We start from the raw sequence: 23,419 nt of genomic DNA on the forward strand, positions 1-23,419 counted from the left end.
CGAGGGGTGGGCGTGTGCGCCCGTAAGGGCGAGAGACCGTGTCGATTGATGATGACGCCGATCGCCAGTTCGGAGAATGAGAGAAAAAGAGGGAACACGGGAGTCACTCGGTGCCATTGTGAGCGGCACGTGCCGCCGCGATACAAAACGAGAGCGGCCGTCGGTCGAGGCATATCCGTGGTATCGAGAGAGGCGAGAGTATATCGGCAGCCGTTGCCATTACAATGGCACGGGTCGACGTGCCTCTCGCTCTGCGCAAAATATACGGACGGAATTAATTGATACCGGCATCGTGATCCGGCATCGGAGCAAGGGTTACGTAAGCACCGTGGAAAAAGCATGTCCACGTACCGTGCTCGACATCGACATCTCGCGAGAGACGGGCGAGTCGTCGTCGGCTTTGCTTTCTTTTGTCTTGGCAAAGTGTTTAAGCGCGTTCTTTACGCTCCGTTGATTTTTGATAGATGATTCGATCGAACGAACACAGTCGATGATCCGGGCGTGGTGGCTCGTTATCGCGATGGCAGGTGGGAAAGCGTCGTTCACGACGCGAACAAATGAGAACAAATTTGCTTTTTCCGAAACTTGTGTGGAGAACATCAGCTCCTATTTATTTTTAATAACGAAGACGAAACAAACAGATTTAGTTAAATACAATTAAGAATTACAGGTAAATTAATTATAGATAATTAAGAAGACAATAATTGACAAAATCGACCCTAAAATTATACACGGTACATGAGTGTCAATAATTAAATGTCGGCATTTTGAATACTTTTGATAACAAAACAAATGCGCTTAAAAAATCTTCCTATTACATCTCTCAACTTAATTGCCTACTTTTCGAGCATAATAATGCATAATAACGCGATATTAGCACAAAATGATTGTTGCTGCCGCTTGCTTTTAAAAAAGAAGCAATCCGCGAGGATGCTCGATCGTGAGGAACCGAGTTGCTCTCATCTCTCATCCTCCGATATATACATAAAGGAATACATAAAGGCAAAGCTAATCAGGAGCAAGTCCACTTCTCGTTGCCGGTGAAAGACTCGTTACGCATTCAGCGTGGCGTCGGGATTATCATATCCCTCGGATCCTTTGACGAGGACACTCGATCCTCGACGCGCAAGATAGGAAAAATATAAAACTTGAGGAGTCGTCTCCACGGCGGAACGGCTCCGGGAGAGACTACCAGGGAACGTCGTGCGACTTCCAGCCTAGGACGACGGCAAAGCTCGTGCAATGAATAAAAATCTTTTGAAGTATCGCTAGGTGCAAATTAACGCATAATCGTCAAACGTAATGAGACGCTGGTCGTCGGCGCCGAAGCTGGCCGCCGGAACGTTTCTCGACCCATCATCCATCCCGACGAGCCTTCCACCTCGGGAAACTTTGATTATTTTTATAATGACTTCGGTCTGTGTCGGCAGACACCTTTGCCACCCTACATCTCGCGCCGTCGTCCCATGCTAAAACTGTGACTGCGTCCCATTTCTTCGAGCGCTTCTTCATCTCCTGATATCATCACGACTTTCGACTTTGTATTTTCTACACAATCATACACTGTGAAACAGTTTTCTTAAATATAATCATAATTGTGAAATAGTTTTTTAAATTAAATATCTAATCTAATTAGAATGCTGACTCCTTAAATATAAAATTGATTATTATTAGCGAACAACAATATTTACACACACACACACTCTCTCTGTCGACGCTAAAATTGCAAAAATATTAAATCTGCCTTAATTCAATATCACGGAAGCCAGCTCCCTCGCATTTTCACTCTAGCAGGTAGTTCTCGCCCTTTCACAAGAGATATTTCCCAGAAGTAGTGAATACATGCGTTAATCCTTGAAATACGTTAGATTTACGCCGTGTAAAAACGCAATAGATTGGAAACCGCATTTGGTTAGACGTCGATCACCCTCGTTCTGCTTCTCTTTCTCTTTTGTATTAACGTGTCCCCGGTATCGCACCCAGGCTATTAACTAATGCCGGCACCCCTGTTGGACGCAACGCCATACGCGCACCAGTCAGCGAGCCGACCGACCGACCGACCGACCGACCAGGCAACCAGCCATCCAGCCGATCGGACAGGGTGCGCAGAACCACACTGGTAGGACATGCTTGCTGCAACGGGACAGTTTAAGCCCTGATATATCGCCCGCCGACACTCCCAACTTCTGTCGCCGTTTCTGTAGCGCTTTTTTGTCGCGGTGAGGCACGGGCTGACCATATGTCCACGGAAACCGAGATCCCCATCGGACGCACACTGCGTGCGTTCCACGCGGATTCTCGCCCTCGATGTATAGAGGATGGTTGTCCCGATGACATTCTGAACGAACGCGTTGCACGGAACGAAATCTCACCTCCGATATCATTTGTATCTTTTTCAAACCGGGCTTATTAATTTCTACTAATTTCTTCAACAGTTGCTTTCTTCAATGTCGATAAAGAAAAAAAAAAAAAAAAAAAAAAAAAAAAAAAAGAGCATAAAACGGCAAATTTTAATTCTCCGTTCGAAGGAATGTGTGTCTCATCAAGAAGTATTGTTATTGATTACATCGTAGCGCGAGTTGTCTCCCTCGGGTCGATCAGCCCTTCCTTCGTACGACTGACGGGAAACGACGGATCGTTTACATGCTCGAACGATCTCTTGCTCCTTTGCGCCTTTGAATTTCCGGATACATAGGCGCTTTTAAACGGGCTTAGATAAGCCGTGGCGCAATGGGCTCGCAAACCCCACTTCACACGTAACAAATGATGCCACATGTTCGAATCTTGACTCCCTCTCCTCGTTCTTCTCTCGCCGATACACCCGACGGATCCGCGGGGCACTCGACTCGTTGCCCGAGGACGTATGGGGCCCTCGTGTAATTTGTACAGTTGATGCTCACCGAAAGAGAGACGGAGAGAAAGAGATAGAGTACGACGGACGGAGAAAGACGGTGACAATTTGCGCAGGGATAACTGCCGCACTGGGACCATTCTCGACGATCGCGAATCGAATTGTTCCTACTTAGCTGTTAATGGTACCTTATGCCAACCAGCATCGAAGAGATTCTGACAAATGGTGGCTAATGCGAGGGATATTAACAACATTTAATTCGAGTACTTTTGACTCACGATATGCCTGTCGGATGCTTAGTTTTTATCGAAATAGTTTGCTAATAGAATGAATAACTTGTAAAATAATTGATTGTTTAATGTTAAAAACTGGTAAAAAATAACTTTACAAAATGAATATCGATTAATTTGCGAAATATCATAAATTTGTTATTACAACACGCGCTAATTTATTATTGACATTAATTGTATTTCTACTAATTCTTTCTAGTAATATTTTCCAGCAATATTTCAACCGTATCTTTTATTAATTCCTTCTAGTAGTATTTTTCAAGAATAATTCCAGTGTATTTTCTATATATTCATGTAGTAATTTCTTCTAGCAATTAGCGTTAAGATTGAATCGAGATGCTTGACTCTCGCACGAATATTACTTATAAAGTTAAGCTGATTTCTAGTAGGAGCGTTTCTCGGACGCTTCCTGGTTGTCATCTGAGAAAAAAGGGAAACAAATCACATACGATATTGCGAATGACACTTGTACGTGGAGAAATCGGTCAACGAGATAGCGTAACTGATGTCGCACGAACGGAGGCCATTGAGCCAGACAAACATCCCGTATGAATCCCTTCCAATCTTCTTCCTGCTCCTTTCATTCTATTGTCGCCAGTCAGCTGGAGTGCCACCGGCTCGCAGGTGAAGATCCGTCATTGCGAGCCGTTTAAAAAGGCTAACCGATTACCGGCCGTTCATCAAGCACTTACGAATACCGCGACAGAAAATTGCTGGATGACCGAAGCGTCGCCTCCTCTTTTCTTCACCCTGTTTGTCTCTTCCGCTTTCAACCCGTGCCGCTCATTGTCATTTAATTCTGACATATGTGCGTGCAGTCCGTAAAGAGCACCGATCGCATTCATACGCGTTGCCTTGGGATTTCTTCAGGATTCCGCGTGATGAGGAAATCGAAAAAGATACGTGCGTAAAGATTTTAAGGCTTCAAGGCTTCTCAGAAGTTATTTCGATATGATGAATACGTCGACTCTGGGTGGTCCGATATCACTGACGGCGTCAGTGATTTTAAGATTCATCAGCGAAGTTTAATTCTCGATTTAAAACTTCGGAAGTGCCTCTCTCTGGCACTTTCCATATCAAGTTCGCAGTTTTTGGCCGAGTAATCTTCAAAATGGAAATTATAATTCTTCATTGTGGTACTCATAAATGTTGATTGACGTTGCATTCAGCCGTAAAATCGTTGTCCGATCTGGCAAGACACATCGTTCGGCTTCCATGAAAAATAATCAGCGAGCGGATGTTGGCAATTTTTTGGCGAGTTGGCTTGAATGTACTTCGTCACGCTTTTGTGTTATTGTTTGTATTCTTCATGATTCATAATTTTTTTTATCCATATATATATATATTAACGTTACATCTAGTCAATATAATTACAAACAGATTTAGTTTTATAAAATAAAATAAGTTTTAAGAAGTTAGAAAAATATGATTTCAATGCATACTTTAGTTAGCGCGTTTAACATGTTTTAATATTAACTGATTAAAAGTATCGCGATTTCTGCCGCAGGCTATGACGTAATGGGCAAACAACTAGCGAATAAACAATTCCATTACATTTATCAAATAATGAAGGGACAACGATAAAACTGCAATAGCATGTAAGTACGAGGGAAATCTGGAATAGTCGACGACGGGAGAAGGACAGTCCCTTGTAGAAATAAAGAAAACCCGCTGTGTCCTACTCGTTCTCTCCCCTTGTCATTAATACCAGGCGACTGTTACATATGGATGAGGAAGCTGGGTTAGGCCAGGACAGTGCGGCGGAACGAGACGAAAACGAAACGGGATATATAGGGAAGCGAATTCATCGACTAAAAGCATCCGCGAAAGCGGCCGAAGTCGTTTCGGTTTATTCTCGAATCTACGCCGTCCTTGTGAAGAACGGGAGGCCCAGTCGTCACAAAGACGAAATGGACGCGGATAAAACGAGTGCTCTTGACGTTTACCTTCGGTTTAAATTATATCCGCGGTCCGACATGGTCGGGGGAAAAAAGCAAGTTTTGTTTTCCGCCAATTTCTCTTGGCCTTGCTCGAGTTCCTCGATTTTTCCAGAAAAGATTCCCAAGGATTCAAAGTGCTTTGCGAAAGATAATTACAATTGTCCAAATGATGATTCGTTTGAAATGCATGCACCGCGTGATTTCTCGATGAAGTAATTTGCATAGTAGTGTCTTTAATTCAATTAAGTAGTGATATCAAATTTTGCAAGATTTAGTTAAATAAATGTTACACACGACGGCTGACTTCACTGAAATTACAGCGATTTTTGTTAACAAATCGACCGATGTGACAGGTCATATAATCACTTTTTGTTTCGCCGTCTGTCGAAAGGGTTTAACAAAGTGATTTAAAACGGGTCAGGTGCCCCAGAATCCTTCGTACGCAACCTCCGTTCTCTTTCCGCAGGAACAATAAATCTGCGCGTACACCGTATATCTTGGTGTCCGGTTCAAGAGGGAGTAAACGTAATATAGATAATGTTCTGGCCGGCTACTTAACAAATTGCTACAAATTGCGGCGGGCGTTTAGCCGTCCGGTCAAATCTGCGGCTTTCTATATTCCTCCCCATTGCCCTCTCCCCACGCACGGGGGCTGGCTTTGGCTTCCGTCGGCCAAACGAACGATACAGCGGTGACCACATGGTGCTCCCATATGTCCACACTGGCCGCGACGGTACTCACCCTAATTCCGATCGCTGTCCATCCGCGGGATGTGGCGGGATGGCAACGTCTGGAAGATGGAATGGCGCGGAAGGGAGAAGAGCTGGCAGAAGAGGTTGGATAGGCTTATGAGAGATCGACGAAGGGCGCTCGTCCCTTTCGAGAAACAAGAGCACGATGATCCCGGTGGAGAGATGTTTGTTTGCGGGTGCGCCGATCTCGTTAAGTCATGGTGGATTGGCAGTTATAGCAAATTCGTGCCGGTTCATTGATGTTGAGAATGTAATGCGCGGGTGTGGTCACATTCCGCGTTGGCGAAATAAACAGACGATTTAGTAAATAGTTGCTATTGTATTAGCTTATCCTATTAGACGAAAAGGGACTATTTTCTAAAACAATTAAAGGTCTCTTATTGTTAGAATTAATTAGAATTCCAATAAATTTGGAGTAACAACATAGTATAAAAAAGGCATATCAATAAAAATAATGTAAAGTGATTTTATTACATTTAAAATGTTAATAATTTCAACTTCATCAAGATAATAGCTTTTGAATAAGCTAAAGTGTCAAGTAATAATAATCAATTAACAGATTCTTATTTTTGACAATTTAAATTGAGTTATCATGTTTTTTGACATTTTTTTCATTGCGTATAACGGGACACTTATGTTGTACAGACGTTAAGTATCATATATAATCTTCTTGGCAAATTATGCTGAATTCATCATCATTGACGTCGCGCGCAAAACATATTTTGTAAAGGTGCTCTCGTGGGATGGGTAACCCGTTCTTTTCAGAATACGTTACGACCAGCACGGCACCTGAGCCGGACACATCACTGACAAACGCATCATTAATCGTCCGACAGCGCAAGGCGCTCTAATGGCGCTTTAAAGGCGATACCCCCGAGCCAATCAACGGCGATCGCGTGCCGACCACGGATCGTCCGGGTTAATTTCACGGGTATTTAACGCGGTTTCGCTTAACAATGATTCAATCAAGTCGGATTTATTTTGCCCGGGATTCGGCGCTTGTCGGCGGCACGAGGCGCTCATTAGAGCCTCCCGCTGTGGAAACGCCTCCAAGCCTTTTATCGAACTAAATGCGCTCATTTGATACTACTGCGGCTTTGTACGCACGGTACTATTAGTTAATGCTTGTGCCACATGCTTGCACAAAATACCACATCGTTGATCCCGAATTCACGTAAATCTTATATGCAAATTGATTATAAATTGCTAAACAAGTCTATCATTAAAGTAGCGAATCACGGAACAACATGTATATTTTCCATTGACAAATTACAATCTGTATACTTTTTTTTATCACAATTTTGTGTAATAACTTCTAATTTTTATAAAAAGCATGTAAATGCTTAGTTAAATAAATGAAGGAATAAATAAAAGTGTTTAAATTATTCTTTTTTTGTTAGTAATTTTTAAATCTCATATATCTTTTGCATACGTTTCCTCTATTAAAACGTATTTTATTATGCTGGAACATTTTATTGCCGCATATGCGTGAACATATTTTCAGCTATATATCTTTTTGATTTAAATCGCTCAAGATGCGACGAGGACGTTTACAGAAGACCATCTATGTGGATGCATCGGACCGGACCGCAAATTTAGGCGCACCGTATCGTCCAGGAGGGGGACGGTGCGAGATAGGAGATCGGTTCGGCAATTCAGAGCCTGTGCGAAATGTTGTCAGCCAATTTTCTTGGCCAGTGCCTCCGAATGCCGTAGATTTCCATCTAGGTCCGTTCTCGGTGCCGGCGCCGGTGTGTACCGGCGGTGGGTAAATACACCCTTTTCCATCCCCCTGGAAGCGGACGCTCGTCGTCACCGTCGTCCTTCTCTCCTCATGGTCCATCATCGCATACCCTTCACACTCCACCCCGGTGTCTCCTCGTCGCGCCAACCACAACTGTGATTATAATTCGCAGCTCTGACAGAGCCACCCGCTCTCCTCGTTTTACGTTGCCTTCCCGTTTCCCCTCCGTCCTTCGCTTCGTATCCCACGATCCACCCCATTCACCCCGGTGCCGGACCTGGGGATCGGACGCTGTGTAAAGGATTATGCACGCGGATTTAACTGATGAATCACATTGTCGTCTTGATTCGCGGTGGCGTTAATTTTCGATGCCGTGCCACACTGCGCGTCGTCAACCGTTCCGTCCTCAAACGATCTACGTGTGAACGCGTTAGGGTATAAAGAGCACTCTCCATCCATCGCATGTAGGAATTTCATTCGTTTAATATAATAGTTTAAGAAAAATTTGTGAACAATTTTCACTTATTCTCACTTATTTGAATAAATCGGAAAGATCCAGAAGATGTACTTTTAAACAACATACATATTAAGATATTTTTTAAATGCTTTTACAGAGTTTTTTTTTATGTTTTATTCTAATATAAGCGATTATAAAATTTTACTTCTATGTAGTGTCACTTGTTCAATATTTTATTATTTATAAAAGAAACTTTGTTGAAATATTATAAGAATTGTATCACCAGCTTATTAATTAACTGCAATATCAATTTATGTACATATTATATATATTACAAAATATATTTGTTGCTAAATTTTCAGTCGCTTACTGCGGTCGAGAGCTTTATTATCAACGCCTATTATTTTGTTCAGAAGAAGGTTCGAAGAAAGCAATATCAATAACATAAGCTATATATCAATCCGCGACAAATCAGCGCCCACAATTAGTCAACCTGGCGACACGTATACAGTAAACTCGTCCCGTTTTATGTGCTGTGCAATAAGTATCCCGCGATTGCCGGATGCTGATTTGTCGTTTGTGGCGGCGATCATTCATCGCGGACGTTTCTTCTCGAGATGAGGCGGCTTCTGTTGCTTGGGTCGGGTTCCGAGATTTTCCCCTTCGCAAGAGTACAAAACCCATCTCATCGGGCAAACAGTTTCCATTCGTTCGGAAACGTTTCTAATCTGCTAACACAGCGGATCAATGAGCGGCGAGCCGAATTAACCGCTTCCCGTTCTCGACAGACCGCGATATAGCGGGCTTATTAATTTTGCCAATAACGCCGCGAGGGTGCTTCCTCTCGGCACAGATGGCGAATCACGAGTCAATATACTTTTCCGCCACGGAAACCCTCGCTCTGCAACACGTGACGGGTTCTGAATTTCCGTTACACGACCGCTAATCATTTCTTTGACTTGCGTTAAGTCGCATATGGTTGTTTCTCGATTGCGACTCGTTGATAAGAGAAACGCCGAAAGAGAGAGAGAGAGAGAAAATACGTAATGTTATGTAAATATATAATAACAATATAAAATATAACAAATATACATTCGCTGGACACTAAATGGTAGCAAAATCTTTAAAAATGTATCAATGCAGTTGTAAAATAAAACGTTTGTTTGCGACATCAGTAGTGTTGCTGTTGCACGAGTAATTAACTGACTCGAGATATTTATTAACTCTCCTTTACGCTCGGTATTTCGCGGAATGTATCGCGAGACGGCGAAATTCTCCTAAGACGGTATTATTCCCGACGTTTCTTCCTCGAGGGACCGAGATCATTGCGAATCTATATTTCACTTAAATACGGTGGACCGTCCGCGCACGTTTTCTTATACGACGTGCGGTTGTACCCGAGCTCGTCCGAATAAACGACAACGACGACGACGAGTGGAGGAAGGAGAACGGAGAGGAAAAAGAAGAAGGAAACGATGAAGAAGAAGAAGAAAGCGACGAAAGAGGGTACGAAGAAAGGAGAGATAGAAGAATCGCGAAGGTGGGAGGAAAAACCGATGCTCCTGCCAGAGTCAGGACACGATCGTGGACCATGGACCTACGGAGAGAGGAGAATAGAGTAACCTATCTGTACGTCTCTGTATGCACTGCTACATGCGTGACGAAGGAGGAAGAGGAACATATAAAGAGGATATCATGCGAGAGAGAGAGAGAGAGAGAGAGAGAGAGGAGAGAGAGGGGGAGAGGAGAGAGGGAGAGAGAGAACGAGGAGTACCAGCGTGGCGGCGGCGAAGGTGTGGTAAAGGGAAACGACGGAGGAAGGCGAGAGGCTGCAGACAGAGACAACGGAGAGAGCCGTGCGGCAGGGCGCGACAGAGATGAGAGACGCAGAGAGAGAGAGAGAGGGAGAGAAGAGAGAGAGGACAACCCCCTCTTCTCTTCCTCGGGTTGTGACTCCGAACGCCGGCGATATCTCGACCAATCAAATCACGCCGTGAGCTCCGCCTTTTATCATTATTTTACTTGTTTTCCCTTTACTTCACCCTCATTGGATGACATTCCCCGGGCCATATCGCGAGACAAAAAAGGCGCCCGCTCCCAGAAGAGGACTCCATGCTTCCTCCCGGAGTCTGACGTCTTCCGGTGCCCTCCTGGTGTCTACCTTGGTCCAGCAGACGCCTCCTCCGGAGGGGCACCCACTCCCGCTGCTCTTGCGGACTCGCTCTCGCAGCCTCTTGCATGCGCGGAGCTCCGCCGTGGAACTTGCACGCGATGTTGCGGAACTCTGTCGCGGTTTGACTTTGTGCCCCCGAAACCGGACGAGTCGGAAGCGTAAAGCGGAAGTTCGTAAATTATTATGCTCAGCAGCCCACCTATGACTTTGATGAGCTTAAGAGGTCACAGTAATAGGCGACGTTAAGTACAGGAAAATTCTCGATTTTAAACAAAGTTGAAGAGAGTAATCTGTAATTATTACTTATGAAAAATATCTTTCGACGTATCAACATCGAAAGATGATTATTTGTCTTACATCATTCAAGTGTCCGCAAAATAACAAGTTACTTTCTATTTTTAGTATTTATCTGTTCATTTATGCCATAATTTAAATTTAAGATTCGTCATCTCCCATCCATTTCTCACCGATTCAATCGATGACTTATGATCATGAGATTCTCTTTCTTGGTGAAAGCTAGCGATTATTCGAATCGATGGAGGACTCGGTTGAAAAATCGGCTTGGTTCGTGAGCTTCGCGATCGTGACGGCAGAATCGAGGATGAGAATCGCGACAATCGCGATAGCCGCGGGTGAATTCGTATCGATTCGTTGAATGCGTCGGTACCGTGATTGACGAGACTCTCTCTCGTCAAGGATTACGCGGTTCGTTGGTCGAGACCGACGGTTTTGGGGCATGAGTGCGTAGACAAATATATAGGCATAACGGCGTATTCGCGCCGTGTTCGCCCGATGGCCGTTTCCCAAACCACGAAACCTCAAAATCGCTCCGGGGGTATCTCGACGGGGGTACACGTCCATAACTACTAGAGTGGAATATTATCGTCCGACAATGGGGATAATTTCGAACTCGCTTGATAATTCCATTAAACCGTCGATGACAGTATTAAAGCGCGAAATTGATGTCACCGATGTCTGTTTTCGGTAACGTACGCATTGCACTATTCTTTTTAGCTTTTTGTTACATTTTTCTCCATCTAAATAATTTAGCCGATATAATACAAAGAATTTATTCAATATACACTGAGAGAAAAGAACAAATGCAATAATCATAAAAAAGTGTTTTTTTGGCGCCAACCATATTTTTATAGGTATGCTAACTATACAGTTGATTATACCATACGTATTTATTGCTAACATTATAGTAACAATTCCTATAAAAATGAGTGTATATATTCTGATTATATCATATACTTTTCTCTCAGTGTAATATAAAAAATAATATTGCGAAAATTACTTCTTTATTTTCAATTTTGATGAAAAACTGTCACAAAATAAATTTTTATAGGAAATAAGATTATTTTAATTTTTGCATATTAATTTGCATAAAAATTCTCGAATCAATATATATTTGCCATTATACAACTTTCACAATAAGATATAGTAATATCTATTTTTTAAAATTTAAAAATGTGTTCACCGATTTATCTTGAATCTCTCACTGTAACTGCAAATAAAAATTTATATCTATCGCTATGCGATTCTCAGAGGAATCATTGATTCTCCAACATTTATCGTGTATTTCAGGCAAAGTTGACAAAGTCAAGAGAGCTACAACAAAAATCGGTATTCCACGAGATATAAATTTTCTCGCGTGCCTTTCGTGAGTCTCTGAAGAGAAAAAAAAGTTCGGTCGCACCTACATATGTCTGATTCGGCATTACACCGCGCTGCATTGTATGTATATCGGACGATGTAGATGAGGGGACAAGGACGATCGAAAGAGAGGCACGTAGAAATACCTGAAGGAACAATGTTGCTCAGGTAGAATGGAAGGAATTGCGATGCGGATGATAATGGGAATAATATAAGATGAGAGGCCATTATGGTCTTTTCCAGTTGACATAATAATACCGCGATAACATTTGATAACATTTAGCTGCATATATAAACATAATTTTTCTGCATTAAAATTACTATTTTTTCTATTCACCCTTCGTGCGTCACAATTTTAGCTCTGTTCATATAACATTTTTACGTTGTCAAAGTTTAGGAAATTCCTCCCCTAGATTGTAATTATTAATTATGCATAATTTTAAAACAGTATGCTAGTGTGCTGGGGACGCAAATAAAATAACATTATTTAAAATACTTTTTCGTTTTATATGCAGTTTATTATATTTCTTCGCAATAACGCAACGTCGAGGCGGGTGATGCATTTCGACGGGAATTTCGAAATTTTTCCGACAGACGCTTCGATCGGTGAGTTTCCCCGTGGCAGGCGGATAGCGATTTGTTCGAAAAGCAATATAGCGGGTTATCACCGTTGTGGAGGAGTACGAGGCGACGAAGGAGGCGGATGAGCGCGCGGGACGAGCGTGGGGGCCCCCGAAAGGGGGAAGGCACGAGGGGTGCCCTTTTCCTGAAATTTGCATGAGGTATTAAAGCGCGGTGGCTGCGTTCACCAGCGGAGCTCCTGTTTGCCGACACCGAGTGCGGAGGATCAAAGGCCCTCTGCCAGGCTTACGTCTCTCTTCCCTTCGGGAATGAGTGATAGGGAGGTAGAGAGGGAGGCGAAAAGAGAGAGAGAGGAAGAGAGAGAGAGAGAAAGAGAGAGCAGACAGAGAGGAAGAGAGAGAGAGAGAGAGGATCGAGTGACGGTCCGAAATAGAGCAGAGAGAATCGCTTGCCTCCTTTGGTGGCGCGTCTCTAGGAAAGTTCTCATACGACAGTCAACTTTGAATCTTGGATATCGCGGCCTCTTTGTCGTTAAATCGTCGATCGTACGGTTGATTTCCTTCCTCGCCGCGAGATTTCAGCCGTGTTACCTCCTGTCGTCGGAGGTTTGACGAGATGCACCACCAACTTCGACATTCGTGTTTGCTTATGCCGAGGATTTCGCTCTCCGACAATCCGCGCAATTCTATCGCTCGTAGCTAGATTTTTGAACCAAATAACTAAACGTTTTTGAATAAATTTCGACAAACCAATTTTGCTTATTTGAAGTTTATAAAATGATAATAAAGATAGACGATACCGAATCAATTTCTTTTCTAATTTCATAAAATCTTATTTTTGAAGTAAAAAATGTTAATTTTTTGACTGAAATGACACTTTGAAAGTTTCAGAATAATATTACAGAATATTTTATTTGGAACTCAAGTATTCAAAAAATAATGCAAATAGAAATGGAACAATTTTTTTCCGTTTCTAATTGCAATTTTACGCGCGATGATATTGGCAGCGAGTAAAATTTGTTAGCGGATGTAATTAACTCGTTAGTAAATTAATTGAGCTTTCCAATTCCTGTCCTGTTGTTATTTCGCGGCACGAAAAAATGTAATATGGCGCCGATAATGGATCCTTGAGGCACGGTGGACAAACGATATTCCGAGAATGTTAACGCGCGTAATCGTATTCTCTTTCTCTCTCTCTCTTGTTCGCATCGTGCACCGTAAAAACATTAGCTGGCAGTGATGTATGCCGACGAAGGCACGCATCGCATAAGTAAAGAGGGCCTTGGGCCGATTCATCGCTTAACGGGAGGAGGGAGGGGGGAGACTAGGCCTACAAAGATTACTCGCGGAGTCTTTTTAAAATAGATATTTCGACGCGTTCAGACGCAAATTAATCCTTCTAAAGACAAATTTGTCTTTCGCAAAAATGATCAATACTTTTTTTTAGTTTTCGCTTTCGAAGAACGCTGCGGTCCAGTTTCCTTTTGAAGCTCGAACATTAACATAACGTGAGACTTGTGTATGGATATGTGGCCTTTATTTTACCTTCGGTAATCTACGGAAACGTTTTTTTACCAGCGCACCAAATCATTACCAAGATTAATTACCGTTGTCAGGAATGCCAATTTGTTAATAACGGGATTTGCAGATCCGGCGGTATATTTATTAGCCGATACATTCAAACTTTTTCAGATTGATTATTATTCCATTACTAATTGCGCCGCATTTTATTGATATCACAACCGAAATAAGGAGTTACTCGTTGACATTTGTGAAAAAAGTTGGCGTGCACTTTCGTCGGAATGATTCACGAGGCCGCGGAATCGCGGCGACGACGACGACGACGTTTCTCGCGACAGTCAAGTGGGTGCTAAACCGCATTTTAGACGAGCTATCCATCCGGCATACCTCCAGCTTGCAGCAAGTAGGCGAGGGTAAGGATATCATTCCGTCGGTCGGTTTCGCCCTGTCGGCTGGCGGGCAAGCAGGCAGGCATGGGACCACGTTGTCGGCACGTCGCGGCGTTACGTCGATGGATGGAGGGAGGCGGGAGAGAGGGAGAAGAGGGATGCAAAAAGGTCGCGGCCCGGGCCGGCCCAGCGCGTTTTACAAATTATTCAATTAGCCCCGCGAATTAAGGTATGCATATTCATCGCTCTCTGAGCGATACGCGTATGCGCGCTTCCTGCGAAATATACTACGCTATACCGGGTGGTTGCGCGCGGGTCCCGGGCTCCACCCCGGCCGGACGACGGACGACCGGCCGCGGTCGCCAACGCCGCCGACCGACGCTGACGTCATAGCGCATAAACAATTCGGACTCGCGCACCCGCGCGCGTTAGACGCTCTAACGAACTCGCAGCTGCATCCGAAATGCATCCGTTTTGTCGGCGATGTGCGGGGAGGGTGGGAGAGAAACGAGCAGACCGGCCGCCCGGCGTATTCCTCCGTGTCCGCGACGTAGTTGCGCGGATATACATATATGTGTACGCTGATCTCCATGCAGCGCGCAGTGCGTTTTTCGAGCTGGCTTGTTCGCGAAAGACCGGAGAAAGGGGTTGGGAGAAGATTTATGCGGTTTATCGTTGCCTTCATGCACTTCTTTTTTGACGGGGCGCGCCGGACAAATCTTCGTTTTACTGATACGCTCACTGCTGTTGATGTCGTTAAATCGATATCTTCGCGACGAGAGAACCGGTTGTTCATTCTTTCACCGATAAATAAATATTTTTACGATAAAATACGAGCACATCCTTTTCTTAATTAGAAACAAAAGATTTTGGACACGATAATGAGCGATTATAACTCCACTTCGATCTTTGTCTTCTCTTTAATACAATCTATTTTCAATATTATCAAAAATGCCGATAGAAATTAATAATATTTCAATTTATTTCAATTTTGTAAGAGCAGGAAAATATGATTGACAGTCTTCTTTTTCAATCGCGGAACGCATTTTAATACAATTAATTGCTCGTTAAAGCAGCTTTATGCGATTCAGTATGTCATTGTTTCAAACTGTGCAGTTTACCTTTCGGTCGTGTAACGAAATCGCGATTCTGCGTATCGATGTAGCACGCGTCGCTTCGTCGCGTGATAACCGAGCGAAACGTAAAGACCGAAATTAATTGGCGACGCGCGGCGTGGCGCGGCGCAAACCGCCGCGAGGCGATGCGGCTGCATTATTATTTCTTCCGGTAGATAAAACCGCACGGCAGCAGCGGCGTGCGGCAGCGAAATAAAATATCGCGTACGTGAAATAGGCGCGCGCGTATACCACCGCCGCGGTCGGCCGGGCGGAGTCACGGGTCGGGGGTTGTGTTTAAAACAACGCCCGAGAAATGCACATTTTAATCGTATCACTAATAGCCCGACGTTTATAAGCCTCGGTGTGTCTCATGAATACGCATGTTCCTCCCGGTGACAACGGTACAAAATTAATGAACGCCGGAATACTCCGCACCTACGAAACTCAACGTGACGTTCCGCCGGCGACTTTTTCCGCCCGCGAACAGCCCCGCCCTTCTCCCTTTTCCGAATCATTTTCCCTTACAACTCTTTACTTTTTCTAATAAACTGTTTCCGTCACACCTCGACGTCCCATGATAAATCGGGCCGTCGTGAAATCCGCCCGTTGTTTCTCCCACTACTGTTTGTAAATCATTATGTATGATAAATCAGACGCAATTGATAAATGAACGTAGATTTATATGATTTCATTCATTGATAAATTGTTACCTTGATATGTCAAGATTTTATCGATATCACACCGCGCTTTTGTACGAAATACAGAAGCATTGTGAGATGCATTAGCATTGCATGATAATTCATTAAAACTCGTGTATTCGAATTTCGTGCACTTTCGTATCAAGAAAGAATCGAACGATCATTTATAAGTTAAATAAGAGAGTCATTTATTTTATTACGCAAAGATTAGAATTTCTAAATGATGTTAAATCGTTGTGCAGACTCGTCTCGGCAGTGACAAGAAAAACGCCGGTGTAAAAAGCTAAAACGTATACATATTTATGCTCTTGTTAACGATGATTCCGATGAATGATGCGCGTGTAAACGTTGCACGTAAGAAGGAAGCCTATCGTCGCGTCGTTATGTCGAAAGCCGGTATTAATAAGCGCGTGTTTGTGTCGGGATAGAAATTTACATTGTACAAACTACAGGCGCGGATTATGCGCGCGCTGAGCGTATCTACGTAAATAGTCGGATATAATAATTCCGGTAATTGATACTTGCGTAAACGTAATTATGCTTAACCGCGGTCGTTAATAAGCGCCCGAACGGGCGAAAAGTTTATAGAGCGTGTCATAAGAGCGCTTCGACGCTAACAATAAGAAATTATCTGCAGCTTAATCGTACGCGTGATTAGCAGATGTTACAGAATGATGCGACACGATGTTCACGCTAATATTCTCCCGTTATCGATGCTTCCACGCTAGATGTCAGATCGGGAGCGTTGACTTGTAATGCATTTAAAATACGGACAAGCATTTTTCCTCCTTCTCATTATTTTCAACATTACGAATGTTTTTCATTATTATTATATTCGACGCGGGAGAATAAGAAGAAAAACAAACGAATATCCTCAGATAGACGAACGAGTTTCGTTTCCTTGCTTCTCCCCGCGATACATACCTATTCGTATCGTCTCATACCTGTTTAATATGAGGCACATCGCGTAAGTAGACGTTAGATAAAATGGCAAATATCGGTAGGGCTTACTGCCGTATTATACCAACGGCGGCGGCTTTATTGCGCGACATTCTCCGGAAGAAAAAAAAAAGGGATACGGGAAGGCCGAGACGAGGAGGCGAGGGGCGGCCTCGAGGTCGGCAGATGTCCAGGATGTCGCTGTTATAAGTATCTACGCATCGCGGGGCGATTCTCCATTATGTATAAATACATATATGAACTTTGGTGTCACCAGGAATGTGAATGTGATCTGCGTTCTCTGAAAGAAGCAGCTGGGAAACGGAAACCCGCGCGGATAATCTCGATGAGCGTTTATCGTTCTCTTACCATATAAATTTATCAGCTTTCAGCAAGCTGCTGTTGAATAATATTTCGTAAAGTTTGTGGCAAAGAAGCAAAATACAAAAATGCAGATTAGATATATCTAAAAGTGTTAAATATAAATAAGCAATAGAAACACAGGTAATCTTTTCTTTTGATTAAAACTTTAGATATTGAAAACCACTAGATTAGCAGCAATATTTTATTCGTACAAAGACAAATTTTTTTCGATATAGATCTTATTTTATTTTAAAAATAACGTACAGCAATAATTGATTTGCGCACAGTTATAGATTGCTATAAATCGCTAGCGACTGTGCATGGTGCTAAGCGCAAAAGTTAGAACGATCTCTATAGATCGTTGGCAGTTAACTTTTTTCGCGTGACTTTCGCAGGAAGAAAGAAAAGCGTGCAGGCAAAAGGGCTCTGGAACGAGCCCAAAGGCGAGGCGAAGTATTTCCAAGCAAGAAGAACCGCGATTAGAGCGATTACAGACTGCGGCGTGCGTGTGGAACGGTTCCATATATCTAGCCAAGCTTTGCGCAACGCACGCTCGGTCTCGGTCTCAATTAACGCAATTACTCGCTCCCTCGTCTAATTACCTATCAAACGGAATTATTATCGCGCGCACGGTCGTCTCTAATGAACGTTATTAATTGCTTTATGATTTTTCGATAAAACACGCCGCGTAATCAAGTTATTATCCCACGTTGCGCGTTTCCATTTCTCGAAACGCCGCCGTCAATTTACTTGTTGCCCTTTTCGCAAACACTCGCGAGTGTACTTTGAACGTTTGAATGTTCTTCCGAGCGCGAAATGCCGGGTTTTCTAAGTAAGAGAACAAATTTAGAAAAAAACAGAAAGCATCGCGCGTTGCGTAATATAAATTTCTCTCGCGATATATAGTAAATTTCAAAAATGCAATTTATCTCTGCTTTAAATCTTTGAAATCTCGGAAATATATATATATCGCAAAAGATAATCGTTAGAGGAAATCGAGGCAGCTTCAAGGAAGCGATGATAACTTAAGTGTCGGTTGGGCGCTGTTCGGAGGTATCGAGTAGCAGGTGATATCGGGACGCTAAGAGCCGTAAAATTCCGAGAGCGAGACGAGGGTGACGCTGGCCAAATAACAGCCGGGGTGTCCCGTCACGGGCGCTTTTAAGGCACGACCGCTTCCCCTAATTTCTTATCTGTCGGGCCAATTTGATAGATCGGCGATAGAGAGAAGTAGCCTTCTATAAAACGGGGCAGCCTGCGCGCCACGGCGGACAGGTGCACCGTGTCAGGATGCACGTCCGACATGAGAGAAAGAAGGACGGAGCGACGCACCTGACCGGTGACGCTACAACCGATGCGATCTGTACCTCGGTGTCTCTATTACTTGCGCGATCCTTCCCGCAAAAGTGCGAAATACTTTCACGTATCACGTGATAATTGGAATAACTATTCGTATGACGCACGAGTTAATGCGCGTCATATATTCATGCTCGCATGAAATCGTGATTGCGACGGTTAATGAAAAACGAAGCATTATTATTAATTACTATCATTACTCTTGTGTTTCTCGCCTCTCTTATTATCACACAGGGCCAAAATTAAATCAAAATAAGACAAAATCATTAATCCCGGACGAGAAATGGAAAAAAAGTATTTTTTTTAATCAAAATGACAATTTTTTAATAGTGTCAAATCAACGATTCAATTTTTCTTTGCAACTAAATTGTGTTTAATACATATCAATATAAATATAAACTTTTTTAAAGCATATTAAAAGAAATATCTAGGTTTTTAAATAATTATTTTTGTCTTATTTTGTTCAATTTCTGATTTCACTGTGTGTTGACAGAATTATTGATGTTATAAATTTACGATAATGAGAAAAGTACGTGTCTCCGCAAATGCCTTTCAATTTTACATGATTTTGATCAACTATTAGAATGTGCGATACGCAGCGTAAAGTAATAAATTTGACATATTACAAGAATCAATTAAATCTTTTATTATATTTTCCGATAACGTCAATATTGATTACATATCGTGGTTTTAATCGTTTTCTAGTAACTTTTTTTTATCTGATTAATTTCTGTTGCTTCGAAACATTGCATTCTGTCTATAATGTTATATATAAAACTTGTTATCGTCATTATTCATTAACATCATTATTCATTATTAATAATCGTGAAACGCATATTTCTTGTGTTTCATGTTCTTTGGGATTCTCAAGTTGAACCATTGCTATGCACTACTTGAGCTCGATTAATACGTGCAGCTCACGGCGTACGATTTTTGAGCGAGCGTGACTTCTACATTCCCACGAGACGTAGACTCGACTTTTGTCCCATGATCGAGCAAAGCAAACAAGCTAGCATCCTCTGACAAACCGACGAGCCCGGACGTCGCGCACGCACTCATGACAGACGGATGGACGGAGGCACGTACAGTGGAACGTGTATGGTACAGTCTCTACCGCGAATAAGACCATATTGTTGACGACAACATTAGCGTAAAAAGTTTTACTAAATTAGAGAAAAAATAGTAGATATATTTATTTTCATATTTTAATGCCATTCATATCGCTATTAATTCATTTATGGTAAAAATGTATGCAATATAATAGAATAGAAGGTAGATTATTATGGAAATTGTGGAAGACAGAGATATTTTTATAGTTGTAAAGATCATTACAGCCTGTGATAAAAAAGATAATAAGAATAAGCAGCGCCTAAATGTTTTCGCTCGAATTTCACAAAAATTGGAGATTGCGAAACGTTTTGCGGCAGGCTATATTTTCAGCCGAGGGCTTATCTAATATTTCCGTGATTTAAAGCAAAATTTAGGGCTTGAAACGACCACGCGAGACACGACTCTCAAGACTATTTGTGAGAACGACTGTATGTACACGTAATAATACACACGCGAGCACACAAAAGGTTTGGTCGTAGTATGGCGGTACGTGATACCAGTTTCTACGTGGGTGCTGGTCGTTTTACGACTTTCAGTGGACTCGGAAAGAGCGAATTTCACGATGTCTCTTTTAGCATCATGAGTTCCTCGTCAACTGTTTGATTTCACGATATGAATCTTATCTGCGGGTGATGATTAAACTTTGTAAAATTTTTTCATCGAACGTTTCCGCGACAAGGCATATAATTAAGATGCTTTTGCGTTAAAATATTAAATTAAGCACCTGTTATTTGTTATCTCAATGGGAAAAGCGTGAAAGAAACGAGATACTTTCTTTTTTCCTGTGATCGTAAATCACTCTTGTTTGAGGCCAATTAAAGAAGGCGCGGTTCTTAAATTTTAGCGGTGCGTAACTGGAACGCTACGCGCGCAATGTATGTGTGTGTGTGTGTGTGCCCCTCGCGCCGTTAAATTAGAAGAAACCGAGAGATAATTTTAGCACACGGAAGGATAACCGATATGATCGTAAGAGAGTCTCTGGACTGACGCTGACTGAAAAAATGTTGTTTTGATGCCATGTCTACGATGCGTTACGATGTGTATATCGATCTGCATTATACGCTGCGATTGCGACTAGAAACGCGCAACTGAAAAATTATTCTGACGCTCCTCATGCATTTTATTAATGTATTCAATTAATAAGATCTCACACGCTCGTTGTCAACGCGTGCTCATTTATTAATTAATTAAAAACGTGTGTAGAGTGTATCAGATGTCGCGTGCTTTCTCTTGGCTACAGAATAGAGAATCCGTAGCTAAGAGAAAAGGTGTGATGATCGCTGAGAAATTCTCTGTGTAACTGCTAAAAAAAAATATAAATTTACATTTACGGTTGATTTGTTAGTGAAATGTCGATCGAAATATAAATACTCAGCTGTAAAGATATAATTCATAAATTATTTCTACGGTTTGATTAAAATTTCGTTTGAATTTTACCACACTTCTCGCATATTATACGTTAAGCGCAATAATATCGTTGCGTGGCAATAATCTCGCTCGATTTTTGTCATTCCCCTTAGTCCGGCTAGTTACAACACTTTTGAGGTCTCGTCTCTTCCGCTCGTTAATCGGGGAGAGTCAGGGCTTATGGTAATTTAAAGTAGTCGTCCCCAGTCGATTCTTTCCCAAAGCTATTAGGCGATCATCTCGGATTATCCTACGATTCCGGGTTTACTCGGAACTCGACTTTTTTAAGTTTTTGCTCCACTGTGCACGAACAATAGTCTTGAAGTTTTCCAATTTTTCTTGTCGGTTTAGCGGGATTAACAGTTTTATCGTTATTATTCGAACAATATTAATCTGCTCGAACGGGAGTATATTTGTGTGTTTGACCAGACGTTTCTCGCTTTTAGTTTCCGTGAGAAGCAACGACGGAGTCATCGGGGAAATGTTATTCTTACCGGTGCCAATTACGGGCGTATGCGATTATCAGATCTCGCCGGATCGGTAATTATGTATTACGCCGGTGCAGCGCGCTGAGCTTATTACAACCATGCGTCTTATCTCTCGGATTTTATTAGTTAGGAAATCATTTTCCCCGCGCATTTGCCGTTGCGCGAGTAACTGTACCGGCCCCGGCCGGGGTCGTTACCACATTATCATTACTTACGTCTTTGTTATCGAGAAAATGCGACCTGCTCGCGCGGCTACCTTACAATTAGATTCTCAGGGTGTTATGAGGGCACCGCTATTGCCGTGTCTCATTGTTGCGCCCATGTTGTGTGCATGCGTGCGGTCTGGGCGAGAGATAATCGAAAGAGAATACGGTTGAAACTATCAATGCATACGCCCTAAGTGGCCGTAAATTATAATTACCGCAAAATCTCATGGCGCCACGGCAGCGATAAGTCACACTAATTACCACTAGACGGAATAACGTTGCATGACTCGGTTCACTTCGACCGAGTAGAATAGAAACGGAGTATCTCGGAAAAATTCGACGGCGATAAAAAATGGATATAAATTATTAATGAAGGAAAGATCTGTGATTTTCCTCTTTGCATCAAAATTATCGCAATTATTTTAACGGATGGCCGGTCACATTCACGCTTATTTTCGCAATTTCCGTCGTTGCGATTTTTGTAAATCGACACGATCACGTAAGATGGACTTACCTGCGCGATATCTCGAAGAAGAAGGTGGTAGCAGTTTCCAGAGAGGCGCCCTACGGGGAGTTCCCGACAGCACGGTGAAATAACTTTGCGGTTGATTTATACTTCCGACAGGCATAACGAGCTTGCGGTCAGACCACGGCGTTACGCGTCCATCACTGCACAAAAAGAGAAAAAAGAAAAATCAATAAGGTATCGCAGGTTTTTTCTCGTCTTTTTCTTCGGATAAACGGAATACCCGCGTTCAATTTTCTTTAACGCCCTTAAATTGAATGTTTGACACAACCAAGGCTACATATGAAAGGAAAATAATGATTTTTGTCTGCGTATATTTTCTTTACAGAACAAAAATTTATTATGAGGTTTATGAGTTTTTAATAAGAATATGAAACGTGGTAAGTTTAACGGAAAGATTGTTGCTTCTTGATATCTCTTTTACCTCCGTCGGTTTCTTTGTCACGTTTCACGAGATAACTGTAGGTCCACTGTTAGAAGATGCTTAACAAGATAGTGGATTCAAACAGGATGCTCGACTCGTTGACTATCAATGACTCGGTTATATTTAAGAAATAACTTGTAGACAAAATTTTATATTATACTCTCATCGTTATATATTGCAATCTTTTGTCAAATAAGTTTTCTAATTGAATATTTAGTGTTAAACAAAATGTCACTAGCAATGTGAATCGTATAAATTTGAATGTTATTCGAGTTTGATTGAAAGATAGATTGAGAAAATAAAACGAAATTTCATCCGCGTCGATGCGGTCGGTATTGAAAATGTTAAAAATTAATCAGCACAGAAAACGAGATACAGATGACATCGCGTAGACGGCGTTTTATGGCGGGCAGTTTCGTGAAGCGGTAAA

At 42.4% G+C, this 23,419-nt stretch overlaps 1 long non-coding RNA gene across 5 annotated transcripts in view; it reads right to left on the bottom strand.

Annotated features, from left to right (window-relative positions):
• LOC105677226 (uncharacterized) overlaps positions 1-23,419 on the bottom strand; it is a 147,011-nt gene that overhangs the window by 26,851 nt on the left and 96,741 nt on the right. For all 5 annotated transcript variants that reach the window (XR_001101520.2, XR_010891376.1, XR_010891375.1 and 2 more), the window contains one exon: positions 22,554-22,708. This is a non-coding gene — a long non-coding RNA (uncharacterized lncRNA). The remainder of the gene's footprint in view (positions 1-22,553; positions 22,709-23,419) is intronic.

This window comes from Linepithema humile, chromosome 7, assembly GCF_040581485.1.
Source record: "Linepithema humile isolate Giens D197 chromosome 7, Lhum_UNIL_v1.0, whole genome shotgun sequence".
NCBI classification, from domain to species: domain Eukaryota; kingdom Metazoa; phylum Arthropoda; class Insecta; order Hymenoptera; family Formicidae; genus Linepithema; species Linepithema humile.